General features: G+C 39.5%; 2 protein-coding genes across 2 annotated transcripts in view; one reads left to right on the top strand and one right to left on the bottom strand.

Moving 5' to 3' along the window:
• The window catches only part of marchf5 (membrane-associated ring finger (C3HC4) 5), a 115,731-nt gene extending 104,700 nt beyond the window's left edge, over nucleotides 1-11,031 (bottom strand). The window contains exon 1 of the mRNA XM_048608835.1: nucleotides 10,812-11,031. The gene's annotated coding sequence lies outside the window, so the exon portion shown is untranslated. The remainder of the gene's footprint in view (nucleotides 1-10,811) is intronic.
• The window catches only part of LOC109922832 (RNA/RNP complex-1-interacting phosphatase-like), a 112,245-nt gene that overhangs the window by 54,021 nt on the left and 34,331 nt on the right, over nucleotides 1-23,893 (top strand). The gene's annotated exons all lie outside the window — the stretch shown is intronic.

The following is a 23,893-nucleotide window of genomic DNA, read 5'->3' as shown; positions in this document are numbered from 1 at the left end:
GATTCTCCAGCATCTGCAGTTCCTACTATCTCTAATAAAAAGCATTAGCTACATCCTCAAAACACAAACATAATCAGACAGTGATAATTGTATTTTTAAAGGATCAGCATTAAACTGAAATTTCCTGACAGCCCAATAAATTGTGGTGTTTTCCTTTGTGCTAAAGGGGCCAGTACAAAATAAATAATAAGTATAAATAGTTAAAACTGGATTCAAAATTTGCAGTATTTAAAAATAATGACAGATTTTACTAATCAGCCAGTGTAGTCAAGCAAGATTAAGAAATCACTTCAGAATCTACTGGGATTAGTTTGTGCTTCAGCCTGAAATTTTATGCAACAGTGATAAGCTTCTGCAGTTCTTCAAAGATTGAATACTTTACAATAATGCCAAATTCCATTTCATTTCATGAGAGAAAAACATGTTACAGGAGCTGGTCGTGCAGTGATTAGGGTCAGACCCTACAAAAACTCCAAAGCATCTTAATCTCTTGATAGAAAGAATGTAATGGGGGGGGATTATCATATGGACAATATCAAACTCAGTCATCCCATTTTGTGGCCTCTTGATAAGCAATCTTAAGACTGTGGTCACAGACCTCGGCCAGTCCGATACTTGTACAGATGAAGACACACGAAGCATCAAAGGGAGGCGGCGGCGGGCGGTGGAAGCGGAGAACTACCTGTGACATGGTGCCAAACAAAACTATATCAAATTATTTAAACGGGTTAAGTGATGGTTGAAATGTCCTTTGGTTGTCAGAACCTGGATCACCTACCTCTCCAGAGAACTGTCAAAATATGGATAAGAAACCCAACCTATCCATATCAAAATTCCATGTACTCTTACATTTTCTTATAAAATAAACAGACTATGTATTTTCGACTAACTTCAGAGATTAACGTTCAACACTGTGACCAAAGATGAAGCAGGGAAAGACGATCAACAAGCCGTGGGCAAAATGAGGAAGTTGGGGGGAGTGGAGAGTGGAAAGAGGGCAGAAAAAGCCACACATCTGCAGACCAATGTCAACTCTTCAGCATCTGACCCCTGTCTGTTAGTTGCTCAAGTGCAGGCAGTACTGCATTTGAAGAAGGAAGGTGATGTTCTGTGCCACTCCACAACATCCCCATATGCTAGTTTTGTAGTATGTCAGCCTAAGATCTGAAGCCAACTTTCAGGGCTCTTAATATTAATATTTACAGTCAAGTCAAAAAGGCTCCTTGCAACAGGTCTGCATCTGGATCTCTGCTGGTCTAGATCCTGTAACAAGTTTCACACTATCATCGCGACAGAAGTGTTTCCAGGGGCTGCAGGTATTTTGATGGGTGCAGTCAATTAGGGCAAACGATTTTTCGGTCACACTAGCACACTAACAGATATGCTATTCTTTGTCAATAAAATATTGGTAGACTTAATTAAAATTTCAAAGAGCTGAGCAGCATGAAATATCTAAGTATAAAGATATCATTCTATTTGGAGTTCAAATAAGTTTCCAATTTAGCTGAACAATAAATAATTGTTTCCTCTTGAAGCAAAAGGAGGATTTCAACCAGGGCCATTTTTAAATTGAGCACATTCTTTATAACTCAGAGGCATGAGAGTTTGATTACAACTTAGTGAATGGTGCTTCAAAAGTGAAAAAAGTCATTCCATTCATCAAGACACTCTAAATGCACATTTAGTGCTCAATTCAAGTTCCACTATTACTTAAATAAACCTATTACTGCTCATTTATTTTAGTTTTTTCTTGGGCAGGGGTTGGGAAGAGGGAAGAACCAGTTAATTTAAGAAGTGCTTTCAGAGTTTTTGGTTTAATGTAGTAACTAACAAAGTCCATTGTTTTGCTTTTGGTTCAAGGATGTATTGTTTTCTAGAGTAGTGGCTGACAGCGATGGGTAATGTGTGACTAGAAAAAGTGCTAATCACAGAAAGTACGTGTAATACGAGAAGTCAAAAGAGTCAGAGGTCTAAAGCACAGAAAAAAAGGCCCATTGACCCACTGAGTCCACATTTTGTTTTAGTAATCATTTACAGGATAAGGGCATCATTGGCTCGGCCAGCATTTATTGCCCATCCCTAAATGCCCGTGTTGCTGCGGATCTGGAGTCACATGTAGGCCAGACCAGGTAACGGCAGCAGTTTCTTTCCCAGAAAGGACATGAGTAAACCAGATGGGTTTTTCTTGACAAAAAAATCGACAATAGATTCATGATCATTAGACTCTTGATTACAGATTTTTTAAAAAATTGAATTCAAATTCCATCATCTGCCATGGCAGGATTGGAAGCGGGGTCCACAGAACATTCCCTGGGTTTCTGGATTAACAACTAGGCCATTGTATCAGTCAAAAACAACTAACTACTCTAATCCCATTTTCCAGCACTTGGCCCATAGCCTTGAATGCTTTGGCATCACCAAGTATACATCTAAACACTTATATTTGAGGGTTTCTACCTTTATCACCCTTACAAGCAGTGAGTTTCAGATTCCCACCATCTTACAAGTGGGGAAAAGAAAAATGTTCTCATATTCTCTCAATCTCCTGCTCCATGCCTCAAATCTGTGCCCTTGGTCATTGATCCCTCCACTAAGGGAAGTAGTTTCTTCCTGTATATCCTCCTCAATTTTATACATCTCTGTCATGTCCCCCACTCAATGTCCTCTGCTCTAATGATAACAATCCCAGGCTATCCAATCTCTCTTCATAACTGACATCATAACTGCAATCACGTCTCAGAACTTTTAAAAATTTTATTCTTTTACTCATTCATGGGATGTGGCCATCGCTGGTTGGGCCAGCATTTATTGCCCATCCCTAAGTGTTAAGAGTCAACCATGCTGCAGTGGGCCTTGAGTCACATGTAGGCCAGACCAAGTAAGGATGGCAGATTTCTTTCCCTAAAAAGGGAATTAGTGAACCAGATTTCCCACCCCCCCAACAATCGACAATGGTTTCAATGTCACCATTAGGCACTTAAATCCAAATTTTTTTTTATTGAATCCAAATTCTACCAATCTGCCATGGCAGGATTCGAACCCATATTTCCAGAACATTACCTGGGTCTGTTCTGTTACTTTAATTGACTGGTGGACATTCACAAAGTCCCTCTGATTCATGTATTCCCTTACCTCATTTGTCTTGCCCAAGACTATCACCTTATTTATCCGGACTGAATTCCATCTGCCACTGATTAGCCCATCTATATCTTCCTGTAATCTAAGGCTATCCTCCTCACAATTTATCACCCCACCAATTTTTATACCATCTGTGAACTGACTGGCTCATCCCCGCTACATTCAAGTCTAAATCATTTATATATACACAAGCAGCAAGGGTCCCAACACTGATCCATGCAGAACCCCACTGCACACAGGCTTCAAGTCACAAAAAACCCTTGACAATCATCCTCTGCTCTCTGCTATTCAACATGTCCACATCCCATTAACTAAAATTTTCTTGGATCCCCTGTGTTCTTACCTTCACCAAGTCTCCCATTTGGGACCTTGTCAAAGTCTTTGTAGAATACATTCAATGCATTGCCTTCATCTACACACCTAGTTGTCTCATCCAAAAATTCAATCAAGTTGGTTAGACATAAACTCCCCTTAAGAAAGCCACGGAGACTGTTCATGATTCAGTCCCGACCTTTCCAAGTGCAGGTTAATTCTGTCCCTCAGAATTGCTTCTAATAACTACCCCCACTACCGAGGTTAGATTGACTGGCCTGTAGTTTCCTGGTTTATCCCTTCCTCGCTTCTTGAATAATGATACCACACTGGCCGTCCTAATGCCAGTGCTCCTGCTGTTTCCTCCCTTGCCCCTCTTAACAGCCGGGGATACATTTCATCCAGTCCTTGAGACTTATCTACTTTAAAGACTACCAGATCAAATCAGAACATCCTCTCTGTTTATGCTGATTTATTTAGTAGGAGCACAGTGGTCCTCTGATTCCTATACCTACATTGTGTCAGTATTCACTAGAGAGAGGGAGAAAGTATTTGTTTAGAACCCTAACCTATGCCCTCTGGCTCCATGCACAAATTACCACTGTGGTCTTTAATGGGCCTATTCTTTCCCCACTTACCCTTTTACCCTCCATGCACTTGTAAAATAACTTAGGATATTCCTTTATTTTACCAGACATTATCCTTTCATGCCCCTTTTTGCTCTTCTAGTTTCCTTTAAGAACCCTTTTGCTCATTCCATACTCCTTTAGGGCTTCTGCGGTTTTGAGCCCTTGGTATCTGCCATAAGTCTCCCTTTTCCTTCTCATCCAATCTTGCATATCCTTCAATATCCAGGAGTTTGCTGGATTTGTTGGTCCCACACTTGATTTTTATTGGAAGATATTGGCCCTGTACTTCCCTGTTATGTCCTCCGGTGCATCCCACTGCTCTTACATAGATTTATGTAAAAAGTACCTGCTCAGAGTTCACTGTTGTCAAATCATATCTGATCTTATTAAAATCAGCCTTCCCTCAGTTTGGAACTTTCTTAACCTGCCACATTCAATGATTTGTTCACATTCACTCCAGGTCTTCTGCTCCCACACCACTTTTACCAACGTTTTGTTATTTTACGTTAGTTCTCCTTGGTTTTTCTTGGCCAAAATGCATTGCTTCACACTACACTACATTGAAGTTCACCTCCGATATATCTTACCACCAGACAGGTCATGAGAACTACACTCCATGCACTACACTGAAGTAGATCACAAAAAGAAAATTCAATGCTATTCACAAATGTAATAATGATATATTTAATTATAGTAGGTACCAGCTACAGCCATAAATTTATTATTTCCAAACACCATTATTGCAGTTTACATTTTTTTTGGAAAGCTGATAGTTTTTGGTCCATACATTCTCAGATTTAAGAAGAGTGCTAATTTTTCAATTTACATATGGCACTACATTTAGAAGGGACTGAACTAAATGACATTCAAAAATCTGCTGAGCAATTAGTTACCTTCAACTTCCAAAACTTGTGTAAAATACTGTATAGGAACTGCGGGCACCAACTCTGGGGTCTTCCCAATTATTTGAACAAACATTCCCCTATATGGCATCTGTTTGTGCTCAACATCTGGGATAAACTGGCCTGAACATTGACTGCAATTTCCTCTCAACAGCCATAGAAAAATTAACATCTGTCAGAGATCTTGTGTTGAGTCAAGAGAAATCATTGCTGGGTGACTCGGTAGGACCACACAGTCTACAAAGTCTCTTCTGCTAACTAGGTTCAGCCATGATCAGCACCCAAGTAAATCCAGCTCAAAATGCAAGGACCTGACCTAATCGTACAGATTCGCGATTCAACATGTGATTCAGAGATGCCATTTCTAAACGTGTACCCAGGACCTCCATTTACTTGTCCAAATAAAATTTTCTTTAAAAACTGAAAAGCTTGAAAAGACCAAGTATGCTAGCAGATAATTTTCATTGGTCGACAAATTGATCTCTTAAGGATTTAACTATTTTGGCTCCTTATCATTGCCAAAAGATTCACAGAAAAATTATTCATCGGAAGAAGGTCAACGGGAAGAAGGTCAACATTTACTGTCCATCCCTTTTTGCCATAAAGAAAGTGTGGTGATCTATCTTCTTGAGCTGCTGCAGTCCATGTGTAGTTACAATGCAATGCTGCTAGGGAAGAAGTTTCAGGTTTTTGATTCAGTGACAGCAACTTACCTCCAAGACAGGATGGCATTTGGGACTTGGAGAGAAACTGGAAAAAGGTTGTGTTCCCATTATCTGCTGTCCTTATTCTTCTCAGTGACAGAGTTTGAGGTTTCCTAAGACGATTTGGTGAACTTCCGCTCAATTGTATCTTGCTGGTTTTCCATACTGTTGTCCTTGTGCACTGGCATTAGAGAGCATGACAGTCAGGTGGCTGGCATGTTGGTTAGATGGACTGCTTGGTCTCAATACTGTTGAGATTAAAGTTTTGATACAGTCGCAACCATGCAAGCATGTGGGTGGTCCTAAATCTGGATTTGTTGAGCAGTTGCTTTCTGAGTAAGTGACAGACCAGGAAAAATAATTTCAAGGAAAAATCTGCAACAAGCCAGATGAGATTTTGCAAAAATCCACTAGTTTCAAAATAATGACTATAGAAATAGCTTTTTACCCAAGTTTTTAAAAAAAATTAAATTAATAGAATCCAAATTCACCGAACTACCTTGTTGGGATTTGAACTCAATTCTTTGTAGCATTATCACAGGTCTCTAACATTCACATATGAGGACTATGCAATCGTTCCCCAAACTGAAGCCTGGTGATGGAATAAATCTATTTACTGGACATCATAACAGAATATTTTGAATCATTCCTGATGCAAAGATCTTCTACTCTACTCATTTTCCATAAGTACCAAATAACATCGTTCAAGTATCTCCACTCATCTAGTGAATTGAATATATTAGTAAGTGGGCCAGAAATGTAATGTTAGTTTGAAACGTAAAAGGATCCTGTCTACAGAGGGCTCCCCTTTGCCTGGAACTGGAAGACTGCTTGCATGCATGAACCTGACATGTGAAAGCACTCAACAACAACAACAAAAAAAAACTTAAATCAAGCCAACTCCAACCCAAACTTAAGTTCTTGTCTGGTTATCAATATCGATCACAATTGTCTATTTATTATCGCACCTTTCATACTAAACCTCCCAAGGTCTTCCCAGGAACAAAAATTGGATGAATTCAACTGGATACTGAACTACAAAAGAGAATGTTACAGCAACTAACTGAAAGCTTTCAAAATTAAAAGAGGAGCTTAAATGTACAAAGTATAGCAAACTGGAAAGGTTAATGGAGACAATTCCAGAGCTTTGGTGTTCACAGCTGAAGGCACAGCTGTCAATAATGTAGAAATTAAAATTGGGAATTTTCAGGAGCCCACAAAAGGGCTGGAGGAAGGATTGAGGGGTTTTAACATCAAGTAATGCTTATCCAGAACTCAACGTAGCATGTCAAAACAAGGATGATGAGTGTGTTAGTTTTGTGCAACTTATTGTATGGGCAACATGCTTTGGATGACCTCAGGTTTATGGACGGTACGGTTGAACATCAGCCAAGAGTGGCCTGGAACAACCATGTTTAGACTACAACTAGAAAAGCACAGAGAAAAAAAGACTTTGAGATGAAATCTCAAAAGCTCAAGTATTTAAATATGCTTCTACCCGAGGGAAACAAAATATGAGAAGCATCATGATTTTCTTCAGGAAAAAACACAATCAAATCTCCAACTTCTGGGTACCTTTGCTTTTAGTATATGATCCACTGTTATTATGGAAGCATTTTATTGGAATGATTAATGAAAATGTGGACACTAAATGAATTCCCAATAAGTTACTTAATGGAACAACTATAATCATCACCTTTACAAGTCATACAATGATTTGCCTGAAGCAAACACAATTGAGGTATTTATAGAACAAAACCCTGTAACTTTGACCTTGAAAATTGTGTTCTTGAAAAGCTGGTTTGGACAGTGGAACAATGAGGTTTTACAGCCTTCAAAGCACAACCAAACCAAATGAATTATCAATGATACTTTGGGTACATAAAGATAAAGACACAACTAAAATACAAGATTTAGAATACGAATTGCAAAGCAATTTCAGATGTGCTCTACATCTGTTTTGAGTATGAAAGCGTCTATTATTTCTCAATAAGTGCTGTTCCGATCTCGTGAGAACAAGGAAAGCAAGGGGGAAAGAGCACAACTGGATTTGAACAATACTGCTATAAACAAAAATTACTTTCTTTTCATCTTCTGGCTATTATGCAATACCAAACATTGTGGAAGGAACCTTACAGAAAGGCATATTTACAAAAATATGTAAAAACATGTATAATCAATTAACAATCCTCTATACCCCATACGAAATTTCATACACCTACCTTTGGCAACAGTTGCAAATTACATTTAAAATCACTTTTTATAATGTAATTTAAAAAAGATAACTCTTCAGTTAAGTTTATGAATGGCTAAAATAATGATTTTGGAGTCTGCCGGTTAATTTTCACTTTCTCTACCAAAGTTTTATGATGTGTTTTACGAAGGGTAGACATAATGAAAATCATTAAGGATTGAATTGATTAAAACAGCACAACTACTAGATTGAAAAGGGATTTGTCAGTCCATTTGTAGATACAGCTATTAAATTAACCTGCAGTAGCAAAACATTTAACTGTATTTACAGAGTTCAAGAACAGTTTTCTATTTGGGTGAAGGAATTTGCATTTTTTATAGTTACAGCTTGTTTATAAAACGAGCACTACAAATCCACGTCTGATATTATATTAACTGGAGTGAAATATACCTAAATATTACTTAAATAATTGTTATAATAAGAAATGCTGGCAAAATAGATCTTTAAAAATCAAAAAATTGCTTGAAAAATCAACTAAAGAACATAATTGTTACATGTAGATGGGTGTGTTTCACTGTTATCTTTCACTAACGCCCTTAACATTAACATACCAGCAAGTTTTTGGCTTCCTTCATGGCCTTGTAGGATTAGCCTACCCACTTGAGAAACAACATTGGGCAAGTCCCACATTCCATTGCCAATTTGTAATAGCAAGTGTCACATGGATAGATTGCGATGGAACTACAATTACCCTCACCATTGAATCGAAAAACAGAAAATTAGTCAAAACATGTTCAATGCCCAAGGATCCCCAAATACAAGCAAAGACTTTGGATGAAGGATCCTTTCGCAAAACAAGCAGTAGTAAGATCTGAAAAGGACAAACGGCAGAAGAGGAATAAAACAGCAACAGATTTGATCACCCAATTTTTCAACAAGTTCTCCAAATTCTTCTGGAAAAGTCCGGATGAGTTATTGGTTGGGCCTAAAACCAATAGGAAAAAGTGACTACGAAAGTGATTTTTAAAAAAAAAAATGATACAGTGCTGACAGAAAATAAGAAAGGAGAAAATACTTAAGGCAGAGATTCAGCCAACTTGTAAATAAAGATTGAAAGTTAGATATCAAGGTTGTACAAAGAAAGTGAGCATCCAAGGAAAGCTTAGGTCTGTGCTGCAGATGCATGGGAGCGATATAGGCAAACACCATTGCATCGTTTTGCAGACAAATAAATGAATATGTGAAACAGATGGAGACACAGGATTACTGGGAGAGATTAATGTCGTGAATCAAGTTTTGCACTGATAATAAGTTGCCAATAACAGTGTTGTAAACATCTATGGCTCTAATAAAAAATAGCCAAATTATTCACCTGGGCAGTTTAACAAAAGATAAATAAAAGAATTAAGTTAATCATAGGGCAGTGATTGCAAAAGATGCATCCGAGAATGAGTTTCTATGCAACTGTAGAATCAAACTGATGGTAAACTTAAGAATATTTGTGTCAGGTTGGTCAACTGCCTGTACTATGAACATTGAACCTTGAACACAAATCACACGATAACCCAGGAAGGCTGCTTAAATAATACCACTACAAATGGACATTGACAATTAATTGAAGAAGAACGCTCAAAAAGAAGAAGTGCAATGAACTGGTAATAACAAAGTGGTGAGCCTAATTAAAGCAGTATAATTAAGTTGACAACGAGAAAATACTGGGGGGGAGAAAAAAAAAAAAAAAAAAGACAAACCAATATCAAGGGAGTTGGACTTAAAAACAGTAAATTCCACAAGTACAAAAAAGTACTTGACTAGGTATATTCGATGGTGAAGGTATAAATATAGCAACAGTCAGCAGTGGAAAAGATTGAAGCATGAGGTGGCTAGAGTACAAACTTAAAAAAAAAATTCCCACCAGGAGCACTACTGGAAAAGAAAGTTACTCAGAGTTATATTATAATTCCCCAATATTCTATTGAGCAATTCAAATCAGCCTTTCTCTCGGCCAAAAAACATCAGTTATGAGTATGACAACCTCAAAAGAATTGTAGTTGCTGTGCTTTTCAAATTATTTTCCATGGTTTAAAAAGTAGTTTTTAATTAAAAAGAAAAGCATCAAGGTAAGATGAGCGCTCTTGGTGTAAACTTTGACTGGGTATCTAAAAGTATTTTACCCAATTTTTCCATCATCTTCATTTCTTGTGTGTGTGACATTACTAATAAACCAGTGCTTGTTGCCCATCCCTACCTATTTTGCCCCAAATATTTGCCTATTCATTTCAAAAGGACAGTTTAGAGTCATATTTGTGCAGATCTGAAGTTACACAGAGCAGACCAGGTAAGTTGGTAGTTTTCCTTCCCCAAGGCCATTAGTGAGCCAGAGAAGATTGTCATTGTCGTAAAAACCTATCATTTGATTCCAGAATTTATTAAGGAAATTAAAATTCCACTACGTGTTGGGGTGGATTTGACCCCATGTCCTCACAGCATTGGCCTGGATTTCTGGACTAGTCTAATGAAATGTCCATTATGCCACCATATCCTCTAAAAAGAGAGAGCTCACATACTTAAAAACAGCATTAACTTACATATGCAATTATTCTCATGGGTTGGGTCAGCTGGAGTCTGGGACAGAGGTTTGGCAGAGAGAGGAGGTATTTATAAAGTTTATATTTTTAAATGAACAAGGTGAAAAAGTGTCTTGTAAAGTTTAAAATTAGTCCCTCCTCTTATTATAAATTCCACTGTTTGTGCACAGTTAGACAATGGTGCACAGATAACAAACAATAAAATGAACAGGCCTTAAGTATTAACTCTCTCTCTCCACAAACACTAAAACCTGTTGACTATTTCCAGAATTTACTACTTTTAAAAAGTAGCATAACTTCAAATCATAGACAAAACTAATTAATCTGTGCTTTATTAATCTTACCCAGTTTTGGAAAGACAATTAGGTATTCAGCATTACATTGTGGACATGCCACTCTGGCTGTACTGTTGCCCCTTTGCTTTTCATCGACCCATCGTTGTAGACAAGCTTGGTGAACCCATTTGGTGGATCCTCTGCACCGGCAAGGCCGCACCCATTCCGCTGTCCGATCATCTTCATCAGTAGCAAAACACACCCAGCAACTCCTAAAATGAAAAGAAAATCCAAGACTAAAACATCACTAAACCAAAGTATTCAATCCTACCAGTGCTAAAACAATGTTAACTGTGACAGTTTGAAGTGATTATTCATACTGCAAACACTTGGTCATAAAGTTTTAGACTATTTCTTTTTCTCCTATAAGATTTCTCTGAATATTGCTGAGTACTAGATTAGTGATCTGTTACTGTTTAAACTATGGGGTTGACCAATGTCCAAATGTGTCAGAAAGAATACATTGTAATGTTCAGCAAATAGGTTTTCCAAAAAAAAAAAAAATTTTTAAAAATGGTGCATAAAACGATCCAGCTACTGTTGGTTGATAAACAGATAAAAAGAACAAAGTCTGTAACCCCAGTGGAAGGGGCAAGGACAAATATCACAGGTCAAGGTGCTGCTCCTGATCTGAACCCTGTATATCAGAGCACAGTGGCCCCATCTCAGCCAAAGGTAAGGAATGGAACTACCTTCAGGATGGGAGATAAAATCAAATTTGTGGAAAGTAATTGATCACTTTCATTTATAGTAGGGGAAACCCTGATAGGTGTTCTCCTAAATGACCTCATTCCTGTGACTGATGAGATCTGCCCAGAGACACTGCGGCTTTAAACTCGAGAGAAACCTTTGACTTGCTCTTTATTGCTAGATAAATACAAGAAAAATGTAGAAAGCAAGGTAGATTGGCCATGCTAACTTGTCCAGTGTCCAAGGATGCCTAGCCTAGGCGAGGTGGGTTAGCAGTGGGAAATGCACGAGTGAAAGGGAGAGGGTAGGGGTGTGAGTCCGAATGGGATGCTCTTCAGAGGATCGGTGTGACTTGATGGGCTGAATGGCCTGCTTCCACACTGTAGGGATTCTATGATCTTCAACAGCTTTGCAAGCCCCTCTTGACTCTACAATTCTGCAGGTAAGAAATTCAGCCTGCTCTTGAATGCTGTCAAAACTCATCAGCCCAAATCTTGCCAGACAAATATTCTTCTCATACACGGTGAAAAAGGGACACTAAAATGTTAAGTATTTCCAATAGCCTGACAGCCATCTCTCTGAAAAAGAGAATGTCGAGAGGATCCAACACTGCAGCAGCTGCATCATTTAAACCTTCTACAAGTCATGCCAGACAGCTTTTAAGAATAAAGACATCCACAAGTCAACAAGAGACTTACTGTACAGAGCAGCTGTCACATGCACATATACTGCAGTGAGACCTGTATTATGGGTCAGTACCATGAAAGTTTGAGAAACTACATCTTAGTAATGCCTCTGCCACATCCTCCAGACCCAACATGCAGACAGTTAAACAAATGCTGGTGTCCTTCCTGAAGCCAAATCCACAAGCACTCATGCCAAACTCCATAAATCGACTTTGACAGACTGTCACTCCGTATGGCCAAAAACCATCTTCAAGTGCTGTTTTCTCAAGTCTCCAGCGATGAATGGTCCAAAAGGAGGAAAAAGAAAATGTTCAAAGGCAATCTAAAATTTACCTTGAAGCAGGTGGTACTGACATTAGTAACTAGAAGAAGCTTGCTACCAATTATGTAAAATGGCAACAACCTGGCCGTCAAGTTGCACCACATTGAGTTCCAATACTTTAAATGAATGAAGCAGAGCAGTTACAGTAGGAAAAGGATAAATCCTCATTTCAGATCTGTGGGTTGAGAGTTAACCTGTTCAGTCACCGGAAGATCTGTGACAGAAATGTACAACTTTGAGTAGATGACATCCACGTATCAAGGGACAGCTGGTCATGATGAAAGTTTTTCACTCATCAACATCCTGGAATGTTGAGAGTTTGGAATTAAATCACACTTCATAAAATGAATTTCATAAACAGTTCTGAATTGATAATTTTTCACTGCTTATCTTTGCTTTCCGTCCAATTAGGATTGGGGGAGGCAGAAAGACAGACAAAGCTCATGCGTGCTCGCTGCATGACACCCTTTCAACATAACCACTGTGCTTCTTGCCAAATTATCCATTTTCTTGTATTGAATAAAACATAATCTTGATAGAGCAGTGAATTAGGTCAGTACTCAGATAACAAACTGAAACAGGAAAAACCCGCTAGGTGAAACCTCTTGTGGAAACAAAGCTTCATTTCTTATGGTAACTCTAGCCTCGTCCCTAGATGAGTCCACAGAAAGCAGAATCAATATCCCTGATGTATTTTGCTCTGCTGGGTGCTTAAAACACAATAGGGAAAAGACAGCATTTTGACAGTGCGTTCTAACCTTATTTTGCAGGACAATGGTGTAAATCTAAATTCACTTGGCAGCTGGACATTTTTAAAGTAATTATCAGGGAGCAACCTTTTATAATGTGTGTATTTAAAATATGAATTATAATGAGGTCACATCATAGTATTATGTTCCTTGTTGATCAAAATGAGGGATGAGTAAAGAATTGATAAAACACGTAATACACTGAATATTCTTTTGCATGTTAACAAGTCAAAAATGACATCCTCTGCATCTGCCAAGAAACTACTCCCTCAGGCGCCCTTCTACTTCAACATACACAAGGAGAAACATATGATCAACCATCCATAGATACAATGCCACAGTACGTAACTGGAGTATTCAAGTGCTGCAATGCCAAGCAGCCTTGGTAATATGATTCCTTTTAACAATTTAGCAATGTTACCTTCTTTTTCCCAAATGCAGCTGCACTGAACAAATTACTGTGTACAAAAGGTAAAATGGATACTGGAAATCAGAAATTAAAACAAAATGCTGGATATACAGAGCAGGTCAAGTAGCTTCTGTGGAGAGAGAGTCCATGCTACAGGTCAATAACCAAAGGTCATTTGATCAGAAACGTTTCCTACTAAATAATGCTACCTGACCTGTTCAGTTCAGTATTTCTACTTTAATTGCAAATGATTTACTGCACAACAGTACATCACCACAGTCCCTCTGAAATGCTACTACACCTTCATTGTCAATCCATTTAAGACCGCCAAGTACACTTAAAATGCACATTTGCAGTTACTATGACAAAGGATGCAGTTTAGGTCATTTTTAAAAGAAAAATAACAATGCAGCATTTTTCTGATGACATCATTTTGCCCCAAATTATGTTATAGTCAGGTTTTGGAAGTGTAGACTCTTTAGTATCATAGGAATAAAACAATCAAAATGCACCCAAGCTTCCTAAAATAGTAGTGAGTTAAGGATTGAATAATCTGTTTCTTAAGCTATGGAATTAATGAATATATACTGACCAAGACAGTGGGGAGAAGTTCTTTTCCCGTCTTGGATATGGCAAGCCAACTGTCATGACAAAGGCAGACAAAATTTCGGTTTTAATGTTTCATTCAAAAGTCAGCACCTTCAGCAGCACAGTCCTCAGCTCTGCTTTGTTAAAGTCAACCTTGATTGGCAATCCACCTAATACCTTTAGCATTCAGTCCCTCAACTACCAATGCACAGTGGCAGCCAGTGTGTACCACCTAAAGATGCACTGTAACAACTCAGCAAGGATCCTCAGACAGCACCAAAGAAATCCAATGTCCTCTGCCACACAAGTGTAATATCTCTGCAGATACTTGGGAATATAATTACCCGAAAGCTTCATTTAAAGCTCCATACTATCCTGATTTGGAACTATATCATTGTGACGAGATCATGGAACTCCCTTTCTAACAGCAATGTGTTATAGCTATATCACATAGATTGTAGTGACTCAAGAGGGCTGCTCACCACAGCCTCAAGGGCAAATATGGATGCATGGTACGTGCTGGCCTAACTAATGACATCCAATTCACCTTGATGAAAGAAATACCCAGACATTGTGCACAAGTTTCCGGAGGAATTGAACCCACAACTTGCACCGATTATCATGGTCCATGTCGGTACCAATGATATAGGTAGAATGAGAAGAGAGGTTCTGCTGAGGAATATGAGCAGCTCAGGGCTAAATTAAAAAGCAGGTTCAAAAAAAGTAATCATCTCCAGATTACAACCTGAGCCACAAAGTAATTGGCATATGGTTCACAAGATTAAAGAGATAAACGCAAGGCTTTGGGTCAGGTGTAGGAGAAACAGGTCTGAATCAGTGAGATAGTGGCACCAATACCAGGGAAGGAGGGAGCTGTTCCATTGGGATGGGATCCACCCGATTTATACTGGGACCAGAGTCCTGGAAAATCACAACTAGGGCTGTGAGTAAGGGGTTTAAAATAAATAGAGGGGTGGGTTCAGCTGAAAGAATATTATGGAAAAAGTTAAAAAGGGAGGTTGAGAAGGGCTCAGCAGAGGTTATTAAAAGTTTCAGAACAAGTAATAGGACAGAGTATGGAAAGGCTCAGGAATCTAACTTCAGGCAAGGAAACAACTAGGAGAAGAGAGCCAGTCAATACAGACTGATGGTGTTGTGCCTAAATTCATGCAGTATACAAAACAATGAGCTTGTAGTACAAATTGAAATTGACAGGTATGATGTTGTGGGTATCACAGAGACTTCTCACGTGGCTACAAGAGGATCAGGGTTGGGAACTAAACATCCAAGTTTACATATCCTATTGATAGAAGAGGCAGATGGACAGAGGGAGCAAGGTTGCCTTATTAGTAAAATTAAATTTGATACAAGGAGTGATATAGAATCAGAAGGCATAAAGTCTGTGTGGCTGGAGTTCAGCAACAACAAAAAAAAGGATTTTAAAAAAAAAAAAAGACCCTGATGGGAGTGGAGTACAGATCTAGCAGTAGTCAGGATGTGGAGCAAAAATTAAAACAGGGGTTAGAAAAAGCATGTAAGAAAGGCATTATTATAATCATGGGAAACTTCAACAGGCAGGTAAACTGAGAAAATCCGGTTGATAGCAGATCCCAAAAAGGAATTTGTGGAATGTCAAGAAATACTTTTTTTGAAGCACTTAGGAACAGGCAATTCTCGATTTGGTGATCTGTAATGAGGCAGACTTGATCAGGGAGCTTAAAATGAAGGAATCTCCAGGGACCATTGACTATATTGTGATAGATTTCACCCTGCAGTTTGAGGGAGAAGCTGGAATCAGATGGTAATGGCATTACACACTAACTTGTCCCTTTCTAAAATTGCCGTACTTTGCTCTCTTAGGTCCAACTCTAACCTTGTTATCAAACCAGCTGACAAAGGTGGTGCTGCTGTAGTCTGGCACGCTGTTACCTTGTGGAGGCTCAACACCAATTCTCAGACACTTCTTCATACCGCCCCTGGACCATGACACCACATTCGAGCATCAAGCCATTGCTGCCAGAACGGTCACTGACCTCATTACCTCCAGGTGATCTTCCCCCCCACCATTGTCTCCAACCTTGTAGTCTCCAAACCCCAGAGAGCCCGCGTCTACCTCCTTCCCAAAAAATCCATAAACCAGACTACCCCAGTAGGCCCATCGTAGCAGCCTGTTCCTGCCCCAATGAGCTCTTTTCCTCCTTCCTTGACACCATTCTCTCTCCACTTGTCCACACTCTGCCCACCTACATTTGCGATTCCTCTTATGCCCTCCACCATACTGACAATTTCCAGTTCCCAGGCCCTAACTGCTTCGCATTCACTGTGGAGTCCAATCCCTCTATACCTCCATTCTCCACCAGGATGGTCTGCAAGCTCTCAGCTTCTTCCTCAACTAGAGGCCTGAACAATCCCTATCCCCCACCACTCTCCTCCACTTGGCTGAACTTGTTCTCTCAATGAACAATTTCTCTTTTCATTCATCTCACTTCTGTCAAGTCAAATGATTGGCAGCTATGGGCACCTGCCTGCTTCTTTATGGAGTATGTGGAACAATCCTTGTTCCAGTCCTACACTGGCCCCTTCCCACTCTTTTTTCAGTACATCAACCATTGCTTTGGTACTGCTTCATGCTTCTGCCAGGACCTTGAAAAATTTGTTCATTTTGCCTCCAATTTCCACATCATCCATTTCTGAAACTTCCTGTCCTTTCCTGGACTCCTCCATCTCCATTTTGGGGAATAAACTATCCACTACAAAGCCACGGACTCCCATAGCTACCTTCACTACAGCTCGTCACACCCCACGTCCTGCAAAGACTCCACCCCATTCTCCCAGTTCCTTCGCCTACATCATATCTGTTCTGATGATGCTACCTTCCAAAACAGTGCTGCTGACATGGATTGCTTCTTCCGGTGACTGTGATTTCCCACCCACTGTGGTTAACGGGGCCTTCAACCGCATCTAACCTACCACCCGTGCTTCTGCTCTTGCCCCTTCACTTCACTCAGTGTGATCGGGATCCCTTTGTCCTCACTTTACGCCCCAGCAGCCGCCACATTCAAAAGGATCATTCTCCACCACTTCAGGCAACTCCAGCAGAACGCCACCACCAAACACCTCTTCCCCTCACTCCCCCATCTGCATTTCGCAGGGATCGTTCATTCTGGGACACCCTAGTCCATTTCCCAAATCATCAACACCACCCCCTTCCCTCGACATCTTCCCATATAACTGCGGAAGGTGCAACACCCGCCCCTTCACCTCTTCCCTGCTCACCATCCAAGGGCCTAAACAGTCCTTCCAGGTGAAGCAGCATTTCACTTGAACCTCCTCCAATCTTGTATATTGCATTTGCTACACCCAATGTAGCCTACTCTACAGTGGACAAACCAAACGTAGACTGGGTGACCACTTTGTGGAACACCTCCAGTTTGTGCGCAAGCATGACCTTGACCTTCCCATACCCGATCATTTTAACACAGTGTCCTGCTCGCGTGCCCATTTGTCAGTCCTTGGCATGCTGCAATATTCTAGTGAATCACAGTGCAAATTGGAGGAACACCATCTTATCTTCAGACTAGGCACTTTACAGCCTTCTTGATTTAATATGGAGTTCAACACCTTCAAATTGTGAACCAACTCCCATTTCCTCCCATTCTTTTAGCTTTTCTTGTTACATTCTGTTATCACGTCCTCTCCCTCCTCCCCCCCAACCCTAGTGGGACTGTCAGCTCTTTCAGGTCTGGCTGATAGACACACCATTGTTCTGTCATTCTCATATACCGATCACTTAATCTGAACTATCAATATCTTTTCTCCACCAGCACTCTACACCCACCAACCCCACATCCACTCTCTCCACCGACTGTAGCATAAATGCTGTCCCCTCCACGTTTCACTTCAGCTCTGAAGAGTCATCTAGACTCAAAATGTTAGCTTGCTCCCTCTCCGCAGGTGCTGCCTGACACTCACTGTTTTCAGTAATGGTATTACAATTGTGTAAAAGGTAATTGCAAAGACACAAGAAAGAAGTTGGTCAGAATTGATTGGAAGGGGACCCTAGCAAGGAAGACAGTGCAGCAGCAATGGCAGGAGTTTACGGGGGAACACAAATTTATCACAAAGAAGAAGAAGAAGAAATATACTAATGGGAGTACAAGGCAACAATTGGTTAAAAGATTCTGACTGTCAACCCAAAGTTGAAATGCCTAATACAGGACGACACAGTAGCTCAGTGGTTAGCACTGCTGCCTCACAGTGCTAGGGATCCGGGTTCAATTCCGGCCTCGGGTGACTGTGTGGAGTTTGCACGTTCTCCCAGTATCTGTGTGGGTTTCCTCTGGGTGCTCCAGTTTCCTCCCACAGTCCAAAGACGTGCAAGTTAGGTGGATTAGCCATGGAAAATAAAGGGATAGGGTAGGGTGGCGAGTCTGGGTGAGATGCTCTTTGGAGAGTCAGTGTGAACCTGTTGGGCCAAAATGGCCCATTTCCGCACTGTAGGGATTCGATGAATCTATTATTCTATTCGGGGGCATGCGTTTATGGTGACAGGTGGAAGTTGAAAGAAGATGCGAGGGGCAAGTTTTTTTTTTTAAAGAAAGTGTTTATCCAACCAAATGTCTTTTAAATGCTGTAATTGTACCTGCATCCACCACTTCATCAGGAAGTTCATTCCACACGCAAACCACCCTCTGTGTAAAAAAAAGTTTGCCTTTTATGTCTGCTTTAAATTTCTCTCCCCCTACCTTAAAAATGCACCCCCTAGTCTTGAAATTCCACATCTTAGGGAAAAGACAACTACCTCTCATTATTTCATAAACTTCTATCAACTTCTCACGCTCCAGTGAAAAAAAGTCCCACCCTATCCAGCCTTTCTTTACAACTCAAACCTTCCATACCCACAACATTCTGGTAAATCTCTTCTGAGCTTTCTCCAGCTTGATAATATCCTTCCTACAATGGGGCGACCAGAACTGGACACAGTATTCCAGAGAGGCCTTACCAATGTCCTGTATAATCTCAACATAACATCCCAACTCCTTTACTCAAAGGAGTGATCAATGAAGGCAAGTGTGCCAAAATACGTTTTAACCATCCTGTCTACATGTGATGCAAACTTTAAAGAATTATGCACCTGCACCCCTAGATCCCTTTGTTCTACAACACTACCCAAGGCCCTACCATTAATTGTACAAGCCCTTGATTGTTGCACCAAAATGCAAAACCTTGCATTTATCCAGATTGAATTCCATCTGTCTTTTTTCAGCCCATTGACTCATTTGATCAAGATCCCTTAGTAATCTTAGAAAACCTTCTTCACTGTCTACAATGCCACCAATTTTGGTGTCATCCGCAAACTTACTAACCATGCCTTCTACATTCTCATCCAAATCATTTATATAAATGACAAACAAAAGAGGGCTCAGAACTGATTTCTGTGGAACACCACTGGTCACAGGCCTCCAGTCCAAAAAGCACCCTCCACCATTACTCTCTGCTTCCTGCTGTTAAACCAATTAGCAAGTTCGCCCTGAATCCCATGTGACCTAACTTTACTAAATAGTCTACAATGCGGAACCTTGTCAAAGGCTTTACTAAAATCCAAATAAACAATGTCTACTGCCTTAGTGCCCAAAAGAAGTCTGGATTTACTCCTTTTCCAGTAGGAGCATCCACATAGTATTATTGAAATTTTTCCTCAGCTCATTTGACAAATTCTTCACCATCCAAATCTTTAAAACTATAATAGTCTGGACAATGTTTGAAAAATTAAAATCCCCCATTATTACAACATTATGCTTACATATATCAGAGATCTCCCTAGATATTTGTTTCTCAATTTCTCTCACTATTGGGAGGTCTATAGTACAATCTCATCAAAATATCTAAGGAAGGATCAAAGTCCCGGTGTTGGAAGGAGTCTAGAGAAGGTTTACAAGAATGACCCCAGGATGAAGGGCTTGTCATATGTGGAACTGTTGAGAACTCTGGGTCTGAACTCGATGGAATTTAGAAGGACAAGGGAGGACCTCATTGAAACTTACAGAATACTAAGAAGTCTGAATTGAGTAGACGTTAGAGGTTTCCACTAGTTGGACCTGAAGATACTGCCATGGAGTCAAGGAACTACCCTTTAGAACAGCGGTGATGAGGAATTTCTTCAGCCAAAAGCTGGTGAATCTGTGTGAGTCACTGCTGCAGAAGGCTGTGGAGGCCAAGATTTAAGCTGAATGAAGCTTCATTCAATTCCATTCTGCTCTGAAAACTACTTCAAATGAACCAATTTCTACCACAGGGAGTTATATTAGATTAAAATTGGAAGGAAAAAAAGTTACAGTACTCCTGGTTAAAATGAAAAAAAGTTGTGAAAAGACAGGGATTTCAGAAACATTACATTACATTAACACTTCATGATTTCTCTTCTAGTTTCAGGTTGTGAAAAACAAAAATATAAAATCAATAAGATTTCAACAAATATATCAATTTTAAATGTTAAACATGAGCATTAAATTTAAAATGCAATTTTAAAATACTTATTACAAATATAAAATTCTATTGTCCACAATGACAAATTGTTCAATTGACCACAAAAGCTTCCAGATGAAAATAGGTCTTTAAATTCATCAAAAATACTCATTTCCTCAATGTTTGTAATTGCCAAGTCCAATGTGATTTTTAAAAAATTGCTTAGAAGCCTTCATCTCTTACAAATATCAAAAAGATAGGAAAAGCAAGAAGGTTTTAAAGGAGTACCTCAATCAAATTAATTTTCTTGACAACCTAACTTTAATTCTTAAAGTGTGTTAAACCTAATGGGGTCAAGGTGAAAGGCCTAAAACCCAAAGTCATGATGTTTCAAATCATATTAATTAAAACTTGTCTCACTATTGTTCTTCCACAATGCTGTCATACATTTGCTGTGATTTAATTTTTTAAAACCTTTTATAAAAGTCTGTCGGAATGATTCATATACCAGACACAACCTTATCTCACTGAATAACAAAATGCAGGCAACTGCTGACTTGGCCACACTACCGTGCTCTCACTGGACAGTGACCAGAAAAAAAACTAATTAGGTCAAAGGCTCTAATTTATGGTGAGATCCAACAAATAAAATGGAATTCTCAAAACACTTTTTGTATAAGGCTAGCTGGTTACATTTCAACAACCATCAGATTACTTTTGGAGGCACATTTTGTAAACAAGAAATTGTATTTCATCTAAATTAATCCAGCACAAAAAAAACACACAGTTTTGGATGTCACAGCTCTCACCAAGCTCTGTCCCTGCCCGATTCCTAAACTTGGGTGTGAAAGGATTCCTGAAAACAGTTAACTTAGAATTCTCCCTACTTACAGTAATACTGCTGCAATCATCTGCATAGAGATAGATACATCAAAAAAGAAACAAGTTCACAGTGACTAATGAAAAATTCAGGAGATTTCATATTTTGAATTTGAATGTAACAAAATTAAATCAACATGTGAATTAACATTTATTCATAGGTAGCTAATGTACCAAACTATAGAAAATGCACTTCCCTATTAGCTAATAATAAAGAGATTGGTTAGCAACTTAGCATTACACCAACAGTGTAGTTCAATTCCCACACCAACCAGTGGTTACTATGATGGACTGTCCTTCTCAACCTCTCCTTGTGTCTGAGGCCTGGTAACCTTCAGGTTAAGCCACCAGCAGTCATCTCTCTCTCTCTAATAAGGGAGTAGCACTTCAGTCTGATGAAACTGTGACAACTTTATTGCACCTTATTAACTAGTAAACTCAACTGCAAATGCCTTATTTTAGATGTTACACAGTGCTCTCAGCAGATATACAGTCTTATAGAATAAGTGCCACTTTCCTCCCAGCTTGTCAGCAGCTTCCCTTCCCCTTGCTGCATCAGGATGAGTTGTGGCGCCCACTGTAAGTTGCTCCAAGAATATGAGAAGCACCTACACTGCTAACTCCTTTGCCCTTAAAGTCGCCACAGACTGAATTTCTTTTCACAGAACATCAGTTCTCCTCAGTATCCTATTTGGCATTGAAAAATAGGAAACCCTCTCCAGCAATTGGTGATAAAGGAAGAGAGATATGCAAGTTACAAAATCACCACAAAACTTCTAATAATTTATGTTGCTTTGTTGCAAGTCTGAAAAGGACCACAGTTTACTCTTGACCTCTCAGAGCATAAAGAGATTATTGCATTGATATCATTAATATGAATTAAACTCAGAGCAAGTCAAGGCTGCCACTTCACGGCAGAAAAACTCTTAATAGAATAATTTGACAGATTGAAGTCCTCCATTTTGAAATTAGTAATTAGAATGACAATTTATGACTAGCTCTTGGTAATTTATACTGCCATCTGCACTATTTATTGTATCGCCAATCTTTGGGTCAATGAAATACTTGGCTTTGAGGCTTTCCACTGTGTACCAAGTCCTTCAAAAGCATTGTTGAAAAGTTGAGGTTGCAGCAAAAATCTGTATGGACACAACTAGTCACTTCCTTCCAGTTAAGGATTAGGCTAATTAGCTTACCTATTTACAGGTCAATAATTTGCAATCTGTTCCATAAGCTCTCAAATTTACTTAACAACCTACTTGAAGGCCATATATTAATGGGTTTCATAGTAATACCCAGTCTAGATCTAGAATTACTTTCCCCAAAAAAAATCAAATTTGGTTTGTTGAGGATGATCTACCCTAAATCATAATAGCTCTTTCTAATCAGTCCAAATGTTGTTCAGTGGGGGAGATGATAGGATAACAGTATAGGTCATAGGACTAATAATCTGGAGGCCCAGGTTTGATACCCACCATGGAGGAATTTGAATTAAATAAAAATCTGTAATTCAGAGTCTAATGATAATCATGAAACCATTACTGATTGTTGGAAAAATCCATCCAGTTCACTCAAGTCCTTTCAGAAAGTGAAATTGTTGACTCTTAACTGCCCCCTAGCTTGCCAGGCCATTTCACACAGCAATATTAACCATTAAAAATCTCAAAACAAAAAAGTGAATGAAACTGACAAGACTACCTGGAACTGACATAGGCACTGCAAACAACTGTGAAAGCTCTGTCGACCCTGAAAAGTCATCCATATCAAGGTCAGGGGCCTAGTGCCAAAATTTGTGAAAGTTGTTTCACAGACAACAGACTTAGTCAGTCATTCTCAGAATCATATTTTACACAGACCCCAGAACCCATGATGTCTTATGACATCAGGTCAAACATGGGCAAAAAAAAACACATCTTCTGCTGATTATCAGCGATCACCTTTATCTTGGCTGATGAATTAGAATCCTCCAATGTCAAACACCACTTGGAGGAAGCTAGGATGCAGAATGTACTCCAGTGAGGGATGTGAATATTCAACACCGAGTGGCTTGTCAGTATCACTACTGACCAAGAGATAATAGGAACTGCAGATGCTGGAAAATCTGAGATAACAAGGTGTAGAGCTGGATGAACACAGCAGGCCAAGCAGCATCAGAGGAGCAGGAAAGGTGACGTTTCGGGCCTAGACCCTCTATCCATCTTCTATCTGCCTCCCCCTATTTATTTCAGAACCCCCTTCCCCTCCCCCATTTCTGATGAAGGGTCTAGGCCCAAAACGTCAGCCTTCCTGCTCCTCTGATGCTG

The sequence above is a fragment of the Rhincodon typus genome, chromosome 20, assembly GCF_021869965.1.
Source record: "Rhincodon typus isolate 14 chromosome 20, sRhiTyp1.1, whole genome shotgun sequence".
In the NCBI taxonomy this organism is placed as follows: Eukaryota; Metazoa; Chordata; class Chondrichthyes; order Orectolobiformes; family Rhincodontidae; genus Rhincodon; species Rhincodon typus.
This window is presented reverse-complemented; position numbering and strand designations above follow the sequence as displayed.